The sequence below is a fragment of the Schistocerca americana genome, chromosome 3, assembly GCF_021461395.2.
Source record: "Schistocerca americana isolate TAMUIC-IGC-003095 chromosome 3, iqSchAmer2.1, whole genome shotgun sequence".
NCBI lineage: Eukaryota > Metazoa > Arthropoda > Insecta > Orthoptera > Acrididae > Schistocerca > Schistocerca americana.
Genome location: NC_060121.1, coordinates 555,562,637 through 555,579,939, shown reverse-complemented (window position 1 = coordinate 555,579,939; position 17,303 = coordinate 555,562,637).

Below are 17,303 nucleotides of genomic sequence, written 5' to 3'. Positions count from 1 at the left end.
AGGACCGATGATCTCAGGAGTTTGGTCCCATAAAACCTTACCACAATTTCCAACTTTCTATACACGACGTACCTCATCAATACTATGTCTTATTCTATAAAAATAATTTTGGAGACGTATCCAAAGCCTGCCCCAAGTTACGAAGCTTGGTATCTAATCGAACTCGTCAACAGATTCCCGGATTATGACACGACATGGACTTCACCTCTGTCTGGTTCTGAATGACACAATACGTATGTTCTATTAGATACGTAAGTCTTGAACGAAAACTTCAGTAGTACTTCTTTTTGCGTTTTGTATGTCTGATTCACTACAGCTCATATCCTGAGAAGAGGTTAGTTAACTTTAATGAACGCTAAATCATCACATGATTGGTGGATCACTGTACTGTCTTTCACCTGTTTCGTAGCGACCAAGTAAAAATACGATAGCGAATTTCAAAATAGGGTAGAACAAACATAAATATAATATTCAGGCGTTGGCATAATACGAGGGCGAGCTGAAAAGTGATGCCTCCGAAATTTTTATTCTGCTCTCTATACCGGTTGAGTTATTACATGCCATACATATTATACGGTCAGCTTTTCTACTTCGCTGACAAGGCGCAACCCTCTGTCCATAGAGGGCTCCGAATTGTATCGTGTTACATGGCAGCTTGTACGAGGTGCAGTCAAGTTCTAAGGCCTCCAATTTTTTTTCTCCGGACTCGAAGGAGATAGAAACATGCACATTGTTTTAAAATGAGGCCGCGTTCATTGTCAATATATCCCAGAGATGGCACCACCGTACGGCAGATGGAATTTTACCGCCAGCGGCGAGAATGAGAACTGTTTTAAATACTTAAAATGGCGACGTTTTCCTTACTTGAACAGCGTGGAATCATTCGTTTTCTGAATTTGCGTGGTGTGAAACCAATTGAAATTCATCGACAGTTGAAGGAGACATGTGGTGATGAAGTTATGGATATGTCGAAAGTGCGTTCGTTGGTGCGATAGTTTAATGAAGGCAGAACATCGTGTGACAACAAACCGAAACAACCTCGGGCTCGCACAAGCCAGTCTGACGACACAATCGAGAAAGTGGAGAGAATTGTTTTGGGGGATCGCCGAATGACTGTTGAACAGATCGCCTCCAGAGTTGGCATTTCTGTTGGTTCTGTGCACACAATCCTGCATGACGACCTGAAAATGCGAAAAGTGTCATCCAGGTGGGTGCCACGAATGCTCACGGACTATCACATGGCTGCCTGTGTGGCATGTTGCCAAGCAATGTTGACGCACAACGACAGCATGAATGGGACTTTCTTTTCGTCGGTTGTGACAATGGATGAGACGTGGATGCCATTTTTAAATCCAGAAACAAAGCGCCAGTCAGCTCAATGGAAGCACACAGATTCACCGCCACCAAAAAAATTTCGGGTAACCGCCAGTGCTGAAAAATTGATGGTGTCCATGTTCTGGGATAGTGAGGGCGTAATCCTTACCCATTGCGTTCCAAAGGGCACTACGGTAACAAGTGCATCCTACGAAAATGTTTTGAAGAACGAATTCCTTACTGCACTGCAACAAAAACGTCCTGCAAGGGCTGCGTGTGTGCTGTTTCACCAAGACAACGCACCCGCACATCGAGCTAACGTTACGCAACAGTTTCTTCGTGATAACAACTTTGAAGTGATTCCTCATGCTCCCTACTCACCTGACCTGGCTCCTAGTGACTTTTGGCTTTTTCCAACAATGAAAGGCAATCTCCGTGGCCGCACATTCACCAGCCGTGCTGCTATTGCCTCAGCGATTTTCCAGTGGTCAAAACAGACTCCTAAAGAAGCCTTCGCCGCTGCCATGGAATCATGGCGTCAGCGTTGTGAAAAATGTGTACGTCTGCAGGGCGATTGCGTGAGAAGTAACGCCAGTTTCAACGATTTCGGGTGAGTAGTTAATTAGAAAAAAAATCGGATGCCTTAGAACTTGAATGCACCTCGTAAAGTAACTATGTTGGTCGTGAGAAACAGACCCTCAGAATACAAAGCAAGAATTCGAAGAGTCTTAGCACACTGGACTCGCAGTCTGGGTGACGACAGTTCAAACCCGCATCCGATCATCCAGATTTTGGTTTTCTGTGATATCCCTAAATCGCTCCACGAAAATGGCGGGATTGTTCTTTTGATAGGGTACGGCCGATTTCCTTCCCTATCCTTGACACAATCCGAGCTTGTGCTACGTCTCTAATGACCAGTCTTTCTTCCTTTCAATTCGAAGAGTTTCTCCACACATGAAGCACCCTCTCCTTTAGCATGACAATGCCAGACTACAAACGAGCGATCTGCAATAATCCGACACGTTGGCGCCGGTCGCGGTGGCCGAGCGCTTCTGGGTGCTTCAGGCCGGAACCGAGCTGCTGCTACGGTCGCAGGTTCGAATCCTGCCTCGGGCATGGATGTGTGCGATGCCCTTAGCTTAGTTAGGTTAAAGTAGTTCTAAGTTCTAGGGGACTGATGACCACAGAAGTTAAGTCCCATAGTGCTCAGAGCCATTTGAACCATTTTTTGAACCGACACGTTGGGTTCACCGTCATCGATAATCCTCATTTTGTCCCCGCTTGGGCCCATCTGTTTAAATCTGTTCCCAGAACTTAAACAACACTTCACTTTGACAGTGATGAAGTGGTGCAATGGGAGATAAGGTTTTGGCTCCATGAACAATCAAAACATTTTACAGCGGCGGTGTCAACAAACTGGTCCCTGTGTAAATATATCGACATGAACAATAAAGATTTAGAATGTTAATAACGTCTGCTTTATTTGAAATGCACTAAGAGTTTTGACATAAATTCGGAGGACGCGCTCATGTTTTTGGTTGAAGTACGAGTAACGCGTATATATTGAGGAAATAGAACTGGAACGAGCTCCTGGCTCAGGAATTGATAGCATTTTCTGCAATAGCTATCATATAGAAAAGAAATTATGAACATGGGATCCATCATCATTTAACAGTTACAGTGTCCCGGGTACTGGTAATGAGCCTCTTCCACTTGGTCGTGTCCAAATACACCTGTTCATGGTGAACATCATCCACTGTCCATCCTCTGCTCACTAGATCAGCCTCAATCAAGTCCATCCATCTGGTTCGAGGTCTTCCTTGAGGTCTTTTCCCATCCACCTGGCTTTGCAAATTTATTTTGTCTCTTCTAGTTGGCTCCATTCTCATCACATTTCCGTACCATCGAAGTCTAGATGCGCCATTTCGGTCTAGTAGGGATGTCTTTATTCCAGCTTCTTCCCTCATCTCCTCATTCCTTAACTTGTCCATCTTCTGGATGGTGGATCTAAGAAATTTCACCTCTGATGCTTGCAGTCTTGATGATTCTCTTTCTGTGAGGGTTCACATTTCAATACTATTTAATATTTGTATGAAATAACTATTAAACATCATCGCTTTTGCCGGTTTTGGAATCAAGTCATCCCATAAAAGTGATCTTACTTGTTGGTAGAATTCAGATCCTTTTTGCACTCTGTTGGTGATTTTATGGAACTAAATAACAAAAAAATCCATTTTCAATTCAGACTAACAATATTCACCTATACCAACCAACTGTTAACACTTGCAGCAGGAGCTATCGTATCTATTGAGTCTTAGAATTGAAAAGACTTTTCTCGAAAATTCTACATTGATTATTACTCGTTTAGAGACTTGGTCAGATTAAATAAAATTAGACATAAACACAATAAGCATTCAGGCTGTCTCTGAAAAAATAAGGAGTTGGTTATTTAACACCTGCGGCAGACCCAGTTCGTCCAGTAGCAGGTTTCTGCTCTCTTTCCTCGGATGTTTAATATACCAGCAGCAAAAGGGGCGAATTTTACCGGCCACGGAAATGACTCGATCGACCCGAAGTAGAAGTTCTCAGATGCTTGGAGCGCTCTCAGAAAACTCAGGCACTTCTCTTTGCTCGTTTCTGCAGCCTCTACGCTTCTGTTTTGTATGCCGAGATTACACTAAAAAATTCAAACTGCAATGCCTGCTTCGGCTGAGTGTTATGCTGGCTGCTGGCTTACGTCATCGCAGCAAACCGCTCGCAACAGTGGCCTGCTTCATTAGAAATGTTCGTCAAACGGCGAAATTTCACTGGAAACTTACAGATGATTGATTGTCTACATACTGTAGGCACTATCAGTAAGAACATAATTAACACAGACGTTTGCAAATTTTGTTGAAAGCCTTTATTTGGCCAACATCGCAATACAGAGAGCACTGATTAGTAGTTTCAACTGTTTAAACGGTCATCTTCAGATCTGGAAGTTGTTGTAACGTTAGAAGTCAGAAATATTTCGTAATACAAAGACATTGACCACAAATAATGATGCAAAAGCTGTAAGAGTGAAAATCAGAATACTAAAATGCGGCGTCTAAATCAAGTGAATAACTAAGACACTTTGTCTTTATAGTGTTAAAATCCTTAAGGAAGTATCAGTGTGAAACAAAATAAGTTTACATGGGAAAGACTTAACGCCAATGGAATGAAACTACGCGTAACAGATTTACAGCGGAAAACATAACCGACTGTCGTATTTTCAATACACGTACGTCAAACATTGCACAAACATCGTTGTCGTATATGACATGAGACACAGCCATCATACCCGACCGCAGTGTCAGTCAAAGTTAACCGGATTAAAATAGCAGCGCGGTTTGACTGGTACTGTGTACATAGGCTCACAAGTATATTACATAATCACTGTTGTCGTATGTGACATGAGATACAGACATTACGCTGGCCACAGTGTTAGTCGAAGTTATCGGATCTATAGTAAGTAGCACACAGACTGATCCCTGTTACAGTTCGGCGTTTGGCGAAGGCTGATTTTTGAGAGTATGTGTTATCTTTTATATAACTCTAGTGGTAATAATTATTTTTGAAAACATTATGAGACATGACTGCGATCTAATTATAATCTCTGGAAATAATTATAACAATCTAGATTGCAAGACACTTTTATTGCTTTTATTGAAAGGTGGCCGGTTTCGGTCATTACATGATCATCTTCAAACGTACAACCATACTGACGGACAATGGCTGTGCATGGAGCAGGAACCGCTGAATAACGATGACTGCAGTTGACTAACCTCATTCAGCGGTTCCTGCTCCATGCACAGCCATTGTCCACCGATATGGCTGTAGGTCTGAGGTTGATCATGTGGTAATGGAAACCGGTCACCTTTCAACAAATGTGCCTTCCGATCTAAACTGTTATAATTATTTACTAATGGTAATACTTATGTATGTTTTATGTACAATACCATAGGCACGCCCTAAAGAAAACTTATAGTAAGAAAGCAATCAGTATGTTTACTGAATATCAGCAAAAGTTTCAGTATACTGAGCCATGTATCATTTCACTACTACCTATTTATTCGAATTATTTTATTTCGCACTACAAGGTGTAGTTGAATATTACACATATTGTATTGCATGTTATATATCTCTTACAACAGCATTTATCGGATGGCATTGCTTTTAATTATAAGGCCATTGTCATATATAGAGACTGTGTCTTCTGGCTTTCTTATTGTACAGTGTAGTCGTTAATAATTCCATTTAGCTATGGTTATGTAATAGGTAGTACTTTTATAATGTAGATGTAAGGAACGAAATATTAGTAATGTTAATTCTCTGTCTTTGACATTATTAGTTTCACCATAATACTGCCCCATGTGTAGACATCTATTTGTGCAAGTTTATTTTATCTTGTTTTACATTATTTATTTTTTATTATACAAAATTGTAAAATTTTGTAGTTATAACTGTTGGTTTTCAGTTACTTTAAATTACTATTTTTGTATATCTCTCTCTTTTTAATTATTGTAACCCACTTCATTACGCTATATAGCCACCTAGGGGTGTTTTTGTTGACCACTGAGCCCAGATAAACATTAGTGAGTATGTGTGCTACTTCGATTCGGTTAACTTTGACTGACTGCAGACGGGTAAGATGGCTAATGTCATATACTATAACGATGTCTGTGCAACGTTTCGTGTTCGTATACTGAAAATATGATTAAGTTGTATTTGTCACTGTAAATTTGTGCTAGTTTCGTATCACTGACTTTGTATCTCACCCATGTAAATTTGCGTTGTTTCACAGTGACATTTTCTTAAGTACGTTAACAATATAATGACAAAGTGTTTTACCATTTTCCCTTGATTTAGACATCGCATGTTTGCATTCAGGTATTTACTCTTTCAGCTTTTGCATAATTATTTCCGGTCAGTGCCACTGCATTCCGAAATATTTCTGACTTGTAACCTTATTAGAACTTCCATTTCTGAAGGCGACCGTTTGACCAGTTGAAACTAGTAATCAGTGTTATCTACATTGCGATCTTGGCCAAATAATTTTTTTTAACAAAATCTACAACAATCAAGTTTACATATCGCCATCTCCATTCTATGTCAGATACTTATAATAATTGGTATAGTCGAGAAACACGCCCAGCCTATTCTCTATAGATACACGCAACATGAGCGTAATCACCATAGGATACTTGAACCGTTCGTCATGTTGTGAAATCTTAGTTCCTTCTATACTTATGAGTGGGAGTAAAATTTGTATCTGCTTCGATACTCTAAAACTGACCTCAGATCATGCGTAATGTTGAAGATGCAGGATAAGTTCAACCATTTGTTTGCCATGCGACCACGATTGTTTAGTATCAATTTGACACAGACGCAATAAAACGTCACATGGAAATTTCACTAAGAAAAAATACGAAAACAAATTTCAGTAACGAAATAATTTAGACACTAATACTAAAGATGAATTATATTACCCCTACAGGATATTAAAAAAAAGTGCCGAAAATTTTGAGAGATGGTACTCATCGAAACAAAAGGAAGTAGTCAAGTAAAGATGTGTCCGGAATGGTATACTTTCTGAGATATGAACACTTCTTGCTTATAGGAGGGGCTGAAAGACGTTTGGGTGCGGCTATGATCAGAGGCGTTGCTCTGGTGCTCGGTCAACATAGTGTTTGGATATGTTCCTCTGTCACAGTACGCTAGGTACACATTAGTTTGAGGGTTACGAAGCTTCCAGCTAGTTGTGTGGTTTCAGTTGTGTTGCGCTGCTGTTTATTTAACTTGTGTTGCGTTGCTATTTATTTAACTTGTGTTAGTGTGCGTAACTACACAGCAAATTACCCGCAAATCTGAGTATGTATCGTGGTGTCTTTCTGCTTACACAAATGACATCACTTTTGTGTTTACTGTTTGTACTTACGAATGGTTCAATACATTCCCTCCCTCTGCTTGGTAATAGTGGCAGCTCACCATTCAACAAGCGATATTGGGGAAATGATTTCTGCTATGGTTTACTAATTGGAAGGATCCCGTGCCCTCTAAGGTCTAACATATCCGCCTAGCAGGGTGCCAAGAGTTAAACTTCCAGACGATTCCCCTAATCAAACTCAGCCCGACATCTGTTTTTCCTGTAATTTCTTCAACGAGATCATTCCACCGTAGGTCGATCCACTCGGTTTTTCTAGGCATTTTAAACTACTTACTTTTTCCACTGGTTTCTCGCTGTAATAAAACTCTAGTGGATTTCTTCATCTGTTTAAGTCCAATAGATTTATGTACGTTCAGTTGCAATTGCCATTCCCGTCATTAGTTGCTGATCCTCTGCAGACGTCTGGCTTTTCAACCTTCCTATAGACATCATCATATGTTAATAGGCACTGATAACACAGGTATAAATCATTTAATGATAGCTTTGTGCAGACAAATACACTTAGGTTCAACAAACCTAGGTTGATGGCCTTATCATTTTTATTTCTGGCGTTCTTAACATTTTGACACTCTCTGAGCAAATCAGTGGCTCTACACGGAACTGTACGTTACCGGTAAACCATATCATCGTCTAGGAGTATTTAATTAGCAATGCGGACAGATAAATAGCGGAAAAGATCATTTCACAAAATAACTACAGATGTCCACATCTTGGAAGCTCTAATGTGAACATCAAACTATGGCAACGTTCATCCAAAGAAAGGTCTTGCTTCGGCTCATATTCCTTGACACGTGCTGCTTCCGGACATGGTCTTACAGAAGACTATTCATCAGTATCGTGATCACGTGTCAGTTGAACTCGAGCACTCACTGGCAAATACCGAGGTGTTAGTATGGCTGATCTGGCTTGATGTGGAAGACTGATGACTGCATCGTATGTTTGCCGCATCAAGTCCGTCTATATTGCCTCCAATGGCTCATTCCTGCCAAAATCATGTCAGTGTAGATTGGACTGTAATTGTTTTATTTTGTGTATTCCAATAACATGTCTACATTATCACCTTGTGCAATACACTAATGTAGGATAACAAATAAACGAAAGAAAATTGTATGTATTGAGGAGCAGCAAAAAATGAGGTTAGCGATAAACTTAACGTCAACATTGGTGTTCACGTAGAAGACGAAGTAAAGGAAGTCTGCTATCCTGGAAGCAAGGAGAACATATGCAGAATACCAGCCCTGACAAAGAGAACATTCTTCGCCAAGAGAAGTGTTCTATTATACAATACAGATCTAAAAATTTAGGAAGATAATTCTGAGAGTTCACGTATGGAATACAGAATTGAGTGGAAGTCAATGGGCACTACGAAAACCGGGAAAAGAACACAATCGATGTGTCTGAGACGTGTTGTAACAGGTGAGTACCAAAAATTGAGTCGACTTATTAGAAATGATGACGTTGCCTGCAGACACGGCGAGGAAAGAAACTGGCGGAAAACATGAAATAAAGTGAAGTACAGAATGGTGGAACATGGTCGTGTATGAGGTGGGAAAGGGATAAGTTCTTTCCTGCCAGTATCAGCTCGTGTTTGCCTAAGAAACTGTATTTCTCTTGCACACTGCCCCACAGCTAGCCAGAGTGTGAATTAATTATAGCCCTGTAACAAGTCCACTGTTAATTCTGAAATGTAACAAACAAAATAAATATTGAATAAGAGGGTCACCATTAGGCATTATTAACAAGAAAAAGATGAAGAAAGTTTGACTGATCTTCGTCTCAGAGCCTGAACAGTGAGGTTGTACATCTACTAACATGTTAAACGACGGTTGCACCGCGAGGCACGGTAAAACATTTGTTACTAGTGAACAAAGTGCACTTTTGTTACTTTAAGAATACGGAATAGCACATACAGTTTCCTGTCACGTTTATCCTAATACATTCACACATACATGTTACTCCTATACATATTGATGCTCTTTTGTATGTGAAATGTCATTTATTAGTACATATATTTAGTTATAGGAGTAGCATGGAAGTGTGTACAGACCGAGTGTCCCTCCTAAGAGTCGACAGGCGCATATTCTCTGGTGTTTCGGCATATATATCCAATTTCGTTTTTTCGCTGTGTAGCTGGAGTCAAACAAATATTGCTCATCACATCTTTCATGCGACGTCCAATGTCGACGGAAAGCGTCGGTTTGTTTCCATTTACAAACAAAATGATTTTTAAAGAGGCATTTTGCGTGTTTATTCAATTGTGTGCTCCCAAATTAGTCGAGTTTGAAATTAGTCCAGTGTGACATTTTGTTTTATCGATAGGTATAACAGGAACAGTGAAGAAGGAAGAATAACCAGTACTCCACAACGACAGCAACGCCCTGGCCCGCGCTGACTGCTTCCACCATGCAGCAGCACTGCTGCAGTACTGGTTATTCTTCGTGTTAACATACATCAATAAAGCAAATATTCCACTGGACTAAACTGGGACCGCTCTGTCGAATGGACACGTAAAATACTACTTCAAAAATCATTTTGTTTGTTACGGGAAACAAGCCGACGCCTTCCGTCGATACTGGGCTTAGTATGAAAGACGTAATGGGCAGTATTTGGTTGGGCTGAGTCCAGCTACACATTGTAAAAACTAAATTGGAAGTATCTGCTGAAGCACCAGAGAATATGCACCTGACGACTCTTAGGAGGGACACCCGGCGCATAAGTGTAGTTACTCATCCACGTGTCTACCATACACCCGTGCTACATATTACTTAACCAATATCGTGCAGCCCCGGGGGCACGTCCCTTGTCTACGAAGTCGCATTCGGGAGTGACGTTCTGTTCCACAGGCTGGCGTCCGTGTTGCTCTCAGCCGCTCCAATAGGTGATCGCCAAATCCCCGACACAATCCCGGCCTCTTCCCCTTGTAGCAACAATAATATTTCATTACTTTTAGCTCGAGATGTACGTCTTCTTTTAATAGCAGTCCTCATTCTTCTTTTTTTGCACTATATTATTAAAGCAGATCACTCACTGTGCTAACTATTTGTAATTTTAGGACTCGCGATTTCGCGACATAGTTCGGTCCTACGGTTATGCTGTTCATTTGAAAATCTCTCTCCTCTCGAGGAGTAGCGGGCGGGAGAAAGTACCACTCAGTCCAGCGATAGCTTTTTCGATAAACATACCTCTGGAGTGACCTGTCGTGGGCGTCTGTCAGAAACACACTGTAAGAAAAGCTATGCGAGGAAAAATCAATCCACGCACCAAACAGAGTTCAAAGCACTTTACCAAATTTTACAACAATACAGTTTCCTTTTCTTGTCGACTACGTGATGTATTCTCCGTTCAACATTTTACTTCCACATTTAAATTTTAAACCTGTATTGACATGAAGCAGATGCATTACACAATTTTTAAACAGCCTCGGCGCTTAATCCGTTCGGAATTCACGCACAACCATTTCGTATGTTCATCATATTTCTTTTTGCACCAGGCAATGATGCCATCCTTGAAAAGACCCGGCTTCCGTTTCATTGTTGTAATTATTTACGTTACTCACAGCGAGTAGAGTCAAGTAGCTTAGTCCTACGAAATTAAGGGAACGAAGGCGCTCGGCGAGGACGCTGCCTGACTGACGGTGACAACACACTTGCTGCTGTTCAATGACTGGCGTAAACAAGCAGCGGTGAAGGCTCTGGTCGGATGACCCACGACGCGGAACTGCTTAATCGGAAGTCCCACCTACGAAAGGATCGGAAACACCACGGTTTCAGATCCCAAGTATCCGATGGGAGGGGCGGTTCGCCGCGCTGCAGCGGCTCTGCAAACACAGCCAAGACGCCGTGCTGTCTCGCCACGCTTCGCCAGAAGATGAGGGGAGCTATCTCATCGAAAGGTAGCGCCTTTTCGACGAACTTATTTTACTGGGAACGCGAGAGCCTTGTATTACTTAACTCGCCGAAAAAGACAACGAGATCGCTCACAATATGGTTTTCCCACAACTGAGCAACCATTTTAATCATACGGTATTGCAGTTCACATTCACATTCCGCCTTATATGTAGCGGAAACCACAGGGAGGATCGGAGCTTAAAATCTAGTTGACTCGAGGTGATATTCGATCGAGGTTTTGTGGGGCTTGAATCTTTCTTAGAAAGAATGGGGTGCAAATTTATCATGCAGTTATGCTACTTATCTTTAAAGATCTTAATGGAATCGGCCATCAAAGTCTAACTTTTTACTGGGTATATACCTGGTGGTTATAATTAAAGTTTCTCTATTTAACACGATATAACACAGAAACTGATTACCGTACCAGTACCAAACTTGATAGCATTAATGTCGAGGACACGGGGAAGAGAAATAATGAAGAATCAATTCAATTGAAAAACTTTTAATGTGATGCTATGGTACATCATACCATTACATACCGGTGCCATTACTGCTACAAATATGGCGCCCATCAGTGTCCAGAAGAGTCTGAAAGCAGAGGATTGCATTCTGCATAGCAGAACGAAGCATGTCCAAAGGTATGCTGGCTATCTCTCTTACATGCTGCACTTCAGATCAGCACATCTGCGAATAATACCGTGGTAAAACGTGTCTTTCAGGTAGCCCCACAACCAGAAATCACAGGGAGTGAGATCAACTGATCGTGCCGGCCAAGAATTTGGAAACGATCGACTGATAACTCGATCATTTCCAAATATGTTTCGGAGAAGCAGGTGAACTTCACGAGCGATGTGCGGTGTGGCCCCATCTTGAATGAAAACTGTTGAGTTCAATGCGTCTCTCTCCTGTAGGGCGGGTATGATATGATGGCGAAGCATATCGCAGTATCGGAGGCCAGTCACAGTGCACATCATTCGTCCCTCAGCGTTCAAAAAAAAAAAAAAGGGCCAGTGGCGAACGCAGCCGTGAAGCCACACCATACGGTGTTATCACCATACAGCGGAACTTCATGCACAGTGACTGCAGTTGGAGATCCCTATACTCGGCAATTCTGCGTGTTCATCCGCCAAACCCGCCAAAGATAAATGAGCTTCGTCTGTCCATAGGATGGTCCAGGGCCAGCCAGCCCCCGTCAACTTCACTCCTTGCGAGCAAGTGGAAAGCGAAGTCAACACAATGCTGTGTGTCCTGTGGTGCAAGCTGCTGTACAATATGGATCTTGTACCGATACCATTTGAGAGTGGTTCGAAGCACCTTCCGTACAGTGGACCACGGGACGTTCAACTGTGGTGACGCAGAAACACGCGCACTGCCTGACAATCGGCAATTTCGTGCAGCGTTGTCCGCCACAGCAGCACCTTCTCCATCAACCACCTGTCGTCGGCATCTTCCCGGAGCGACGGCCAGTACTCCAGTTGGTTCGAACTTCTTCGTCATGCTCCGCTCGGCAGGTGGAGATGGAAGACCCTTCCGTAATGCTTTCATCCGGCGATATTCTCGAAGTGCAGCTGCAGCATTACTGCTGTTTTGATAATAGAGCTTCACCAATAATGCCCTGCTCCTTTTGTCCACGCTAATGTTGGCACGTCGACAAGTGCACTGCGACTGGCCATGTCTATGAGACTATGAATCACGGTGACTGATCACGTCACCTGGTGCCCATATTTGGAACTGGACTGTGGCGCTGTGACGTATGGAAATCATGCACCCCACACTCTGGACATTAATGCTACTAAGTCTTGAATAGGAAAAGTTTAATAATACCAACCGGTATATCGTCTTTCATTCACAAAATAATAGTGGCGTTTTATAGGCTCATTCTCTGTCTTACAGTTACTGCCATAATGCGCGTTAGGATTATACGCTGAAACCAAATGGGATAGTTGCTACGATCCTCCACTTTACATGTTTTCTCTTACTAGCGTGCCCAACTGCCGTGCCTACGTCGCCTGCGACTGGGAGCAGCCTCTCCCGCCTTGTATTCCTTTCGGACTTGCGTCCCCGGCGACCATCAGCAGCCGTTATTGAACGGGTACTCGCGGCAGGCTGTCTTTGATCATGTGCCTTGGTCCTTTCCTTTTCATTACTTTACTACTCCTGTTCCTGACGGGAAGACTCCAGTAACTGAGCAGTGGCAAAATCTTCCTTAAATGGCGAAAGACTACCAATTGTTACACGCCAAAACTTTATTAATTTACAGAAAAATCGAGATCATTTATAATTTTAACTGCGTCACTAACGACTTCACTGCTTGAGAAAAGAAGCGAGATCGCACAGTGGCTGGGAAATCGTGCCTGTAGTAGGAAGGACTCAAATTCTCATGGGATCGCCGCGATATAGGTTTTTATTGACGCCCTAAAATCACTTGCGGCTAACACCACAATGGTCTTTACGATAATGTAACAACGCATTCCTTGTCCAAATAAGTATGTAATACGTCTCTTCCTATGGAAAAAGCTTGAAAAGAAGGTATGTTACTGTTCATCATCAAGTCGATGAAAGGTAATGCTGTATTTGAACCCGAGAAAATAACAGATAGGAGGAAAGAACAAAGAATTGCATGATATAAAAGATCTCGGAAACGATGCAGATTGCATGTAACAGATAAGACGAAAAAAACAACTGAACAAATTAATGTGTCTCTACAGTGAGGATAGCACACCACCAATGGAATTCATAAAAAGTAAAATAATTAATGCATCTAAGTAAATAAATGCCAGTAATTTTAAAAATTATAGGCGCTAGACATTACGAAGCCACACCTCAAAAAATGTACTCAATGTTCTTAAAGAAATATTGAAACCTAAGATTAACTAAAATTTTGGGTGTCGAGACTGTTTTTGACGGAGTAGACTTAATGATACTGTTTGGAGAGCTGAATAAAACTGCAATAGACTGGAGACACTTGGAGAAAAATCGAAGTGCAGAAATAGATATGAATAGCGTTTAGAGATGTCCGACAAGGCCGTCCGTCCTTTCTCACCATATTTATTTATCATTATAAAGTGCAATGAAAAGTGAGACCAAAGGGACCAAAATTAATGATAGACTAATCTCATTGTATTCGATTTGCTGATGATGTAGCAGTATATCAGATTCTGAATAGGAGGTGAACTACATGTTAAAAAAATTTCCGAGGATTTCGACAACGACAAACTGAGAAATACAAAGTAGCCTATAATAATGGTGACAGATGAATCTAACAGGCAGGTAAGAGCAAACATTAACATAGGAAATTCAATATTAATGCAAATATAAATTCCGCTACTTCGTAAGCACAATAACTGATGAAAACACTAGTTTGGTGAGTGTTAAAAGAGGATTGTAATGGAAAAACAAGGCTTCAGAAATTGGAGTAACGTATGGTATTAAAAAATTTCAATAGCTAAACAAGCTTTCAGAAAAAAAAATTGATATTGAAAGAAGAATTCCAATGACCAAAAATCCTTAGAAATAACAGTAATTTATGAGTAAACAACCGTCTTAATGTATGTTGTGAAAAGTGGACTCTTGAGAAACAGGAAAAGAAAAAGAGTAGAGCCAATACAGGTGTGGATATGGAGAATAACCACAATCACATCCACACCTGGAAGAGATTCTAATGAACAACTATTAAAAAATAAAGAGGACATTAGTTAACATGACACAGAGAAGGAAACGTCAATTAACTGGATACCTAATTCGACACCACGGCTTCGTAAAACTATAGTTTAGAAGCAAAAATCGAGGAAAAAAAGAGGAAGAGTATTATAAACTCTAGGGGGAAAAAAGGAAAATGACACACCACGAAGAATTTATCCGAATAGGAATAAAATCGACAGATGTGATGCACATGTAAAGACAAATAAATGATTGCAATTTCAGAAAAACTGTTTGATTTATTCAAGGGAAAGAGCTTCACAAATTGAGCAACTCAATGACGGGTTGGTCCACCTCTGGCTCTTATGCAAGGAGTTATTCGGCTTGGCATTGATTGATAGAGTTGTTGGATGTCCTGCTGAGGGATATCGAGCCAAATACTGTCTAATCGACGCGTTAGATTACCAAAATCTCGAGCTGGTTGGAAGTCCCTGCCAATAATGCTTCACGCGTCCTCAGCTCGGGAGAGATCCGGGACCTTTCAGGCCGAGGTAGGGTTTGACAAGTACGAAGACAAGCATCAGGCACTCTAGCCGTGTGCAGGTGGGAATTATCTTGCTGAAATGTAATTCCAGGATGGTTTGCCATGAAGAGCAACAAAACGGGGCGTAGGGTACCGTCGACGTACGACTGTGCTGTAAGGCTGCTGTGGATGACAGCATACGAGGTCCTGTTATGAGATGAAATGGCATCCCAGATCATCATTTCTGATTAACGAGCTTTAGGTCGGCGAGAATTGGTATACCACCACTGTCCAGGGCGTCTCGACACCCGTCTTCGCTGGTCGACGGGACTCATCACTGAAGACAGCTCTACTCCATTCAGTGAGATGACGTATCTGGAGATGCCATGGCCAACGGTGGGATACCAACATGGTTGTTGCCTACCGTATGGCCCAACAACCAAGAATGATGGTCTGGGCTGCCATTTCTTTCTTCACATAATTCCTTTGCGGTGTTATTTTTGTTTTTTGTCTTAGAATGTGATTACAAAGTATGATCAGTGGAATGTGTGCTGCAGCTACAACCTAACAGTAAAGATGGCGAGACACAGAAGAATGAGCATATCAACAAGGCAGTACCTTCTGTGTCTGATGATGTTGACGATGACAACGACGACGGCGACGACATGGTCATTAGCAACGGAGTTCAAACTCGTATTTCGAAAAGTTGAGTAAGGAAATCGGCCGTGTACTTTTCAAAGGATCCATGTCGTTAATTGCCTTAAACGCTTCAGACACCCCACAGAAAATCTAACCCGACTGCGAGTGCACTGTGAGAATCAGTGCGCCGCATCGCTCGGCGAAATGTTTGTAATTAACGAATACTTGCCGGTATTTCTTAACCATTTGCGACGTACTCTACCTTTTGCTCAGTCTTGCCCTGTTAAATGTTCTAAAACTCCCTTAATACCGGTATTCTTATAACAAACACAACGTGATTCAAAAACATTCATCCGGTTTCACAAGTTAGTATCTTATACATTAATGATGACAGGAACTTGGAGTGGACTGAAAGTTAACAGTGGTATTAGTTTAAGTTTGCTGATTCGTGTATATACTGATAGGGATCTCTCTCGTGCAGCTAGCTAGCTCACTCGTTTTTTCGTTCGTTCATTGTCAGCTTTTTCGAGGTGGCGAGAAAGAAAGAAAAAAACGGCCTTTTGTGTTCTCCATTTCAACATGTGCAACTCAGTTACAACTGTGCAGCGTGACGTCTTAGCAGTGAGATGCCTCACCGATGGAAGGTTCTCGCATTGTTCCAAAATCGCCCGATCCCACAGTATGTGATTTCCTTTGCGAGTTTTGTGACACACACTCTCCGCCTATGAGCCTACCCTTCGAGTAACTAGCAACAGCAGTGAACGCAGCAGCTCCAGACATTGTAGCAAACGTATGGGACGAATAGATCTTGATACGAGTGAAATTGGCAGTACTACCATTGCTGCGTTGGAGACCATTCCGTACATGCCAAAATTCTGTCTTTCAGTTTCAATAGAGGATACAACGGTTGTGTAGATGTGGAATCACCCATTAATACAATGCATTTTATAAACGCAGCAACGGTCAGGGAAATGTCGTTTGACTATACAACAATTTCCAGCTGCTTCAGTAAACAGTGGAAGAAAGAACCACGATACCGATTAGGTGACAGAGTCTGGTTTATTGAAGGGTTGAAGATTGACGAAGCTGTCGTGGATGGCGCATACGGTTTTTGGCCTCGACTGGAGAACGGAATCTCTCTAGGGAAGCCCTCCTACGGTACTCCAGGCGGAGAAATTCGTTATCAGTAGAAATCGGATTATATCCAACATAAAAAGCTCAAAATATGCATGCAGATATGAATGAAAAATGCTTAAAATTTGCTTGAAAACTGTCGAAACATGCAAGATAAAATAAAAAATATAGTAGTTACTGAGTACAATTTATCTCGTAG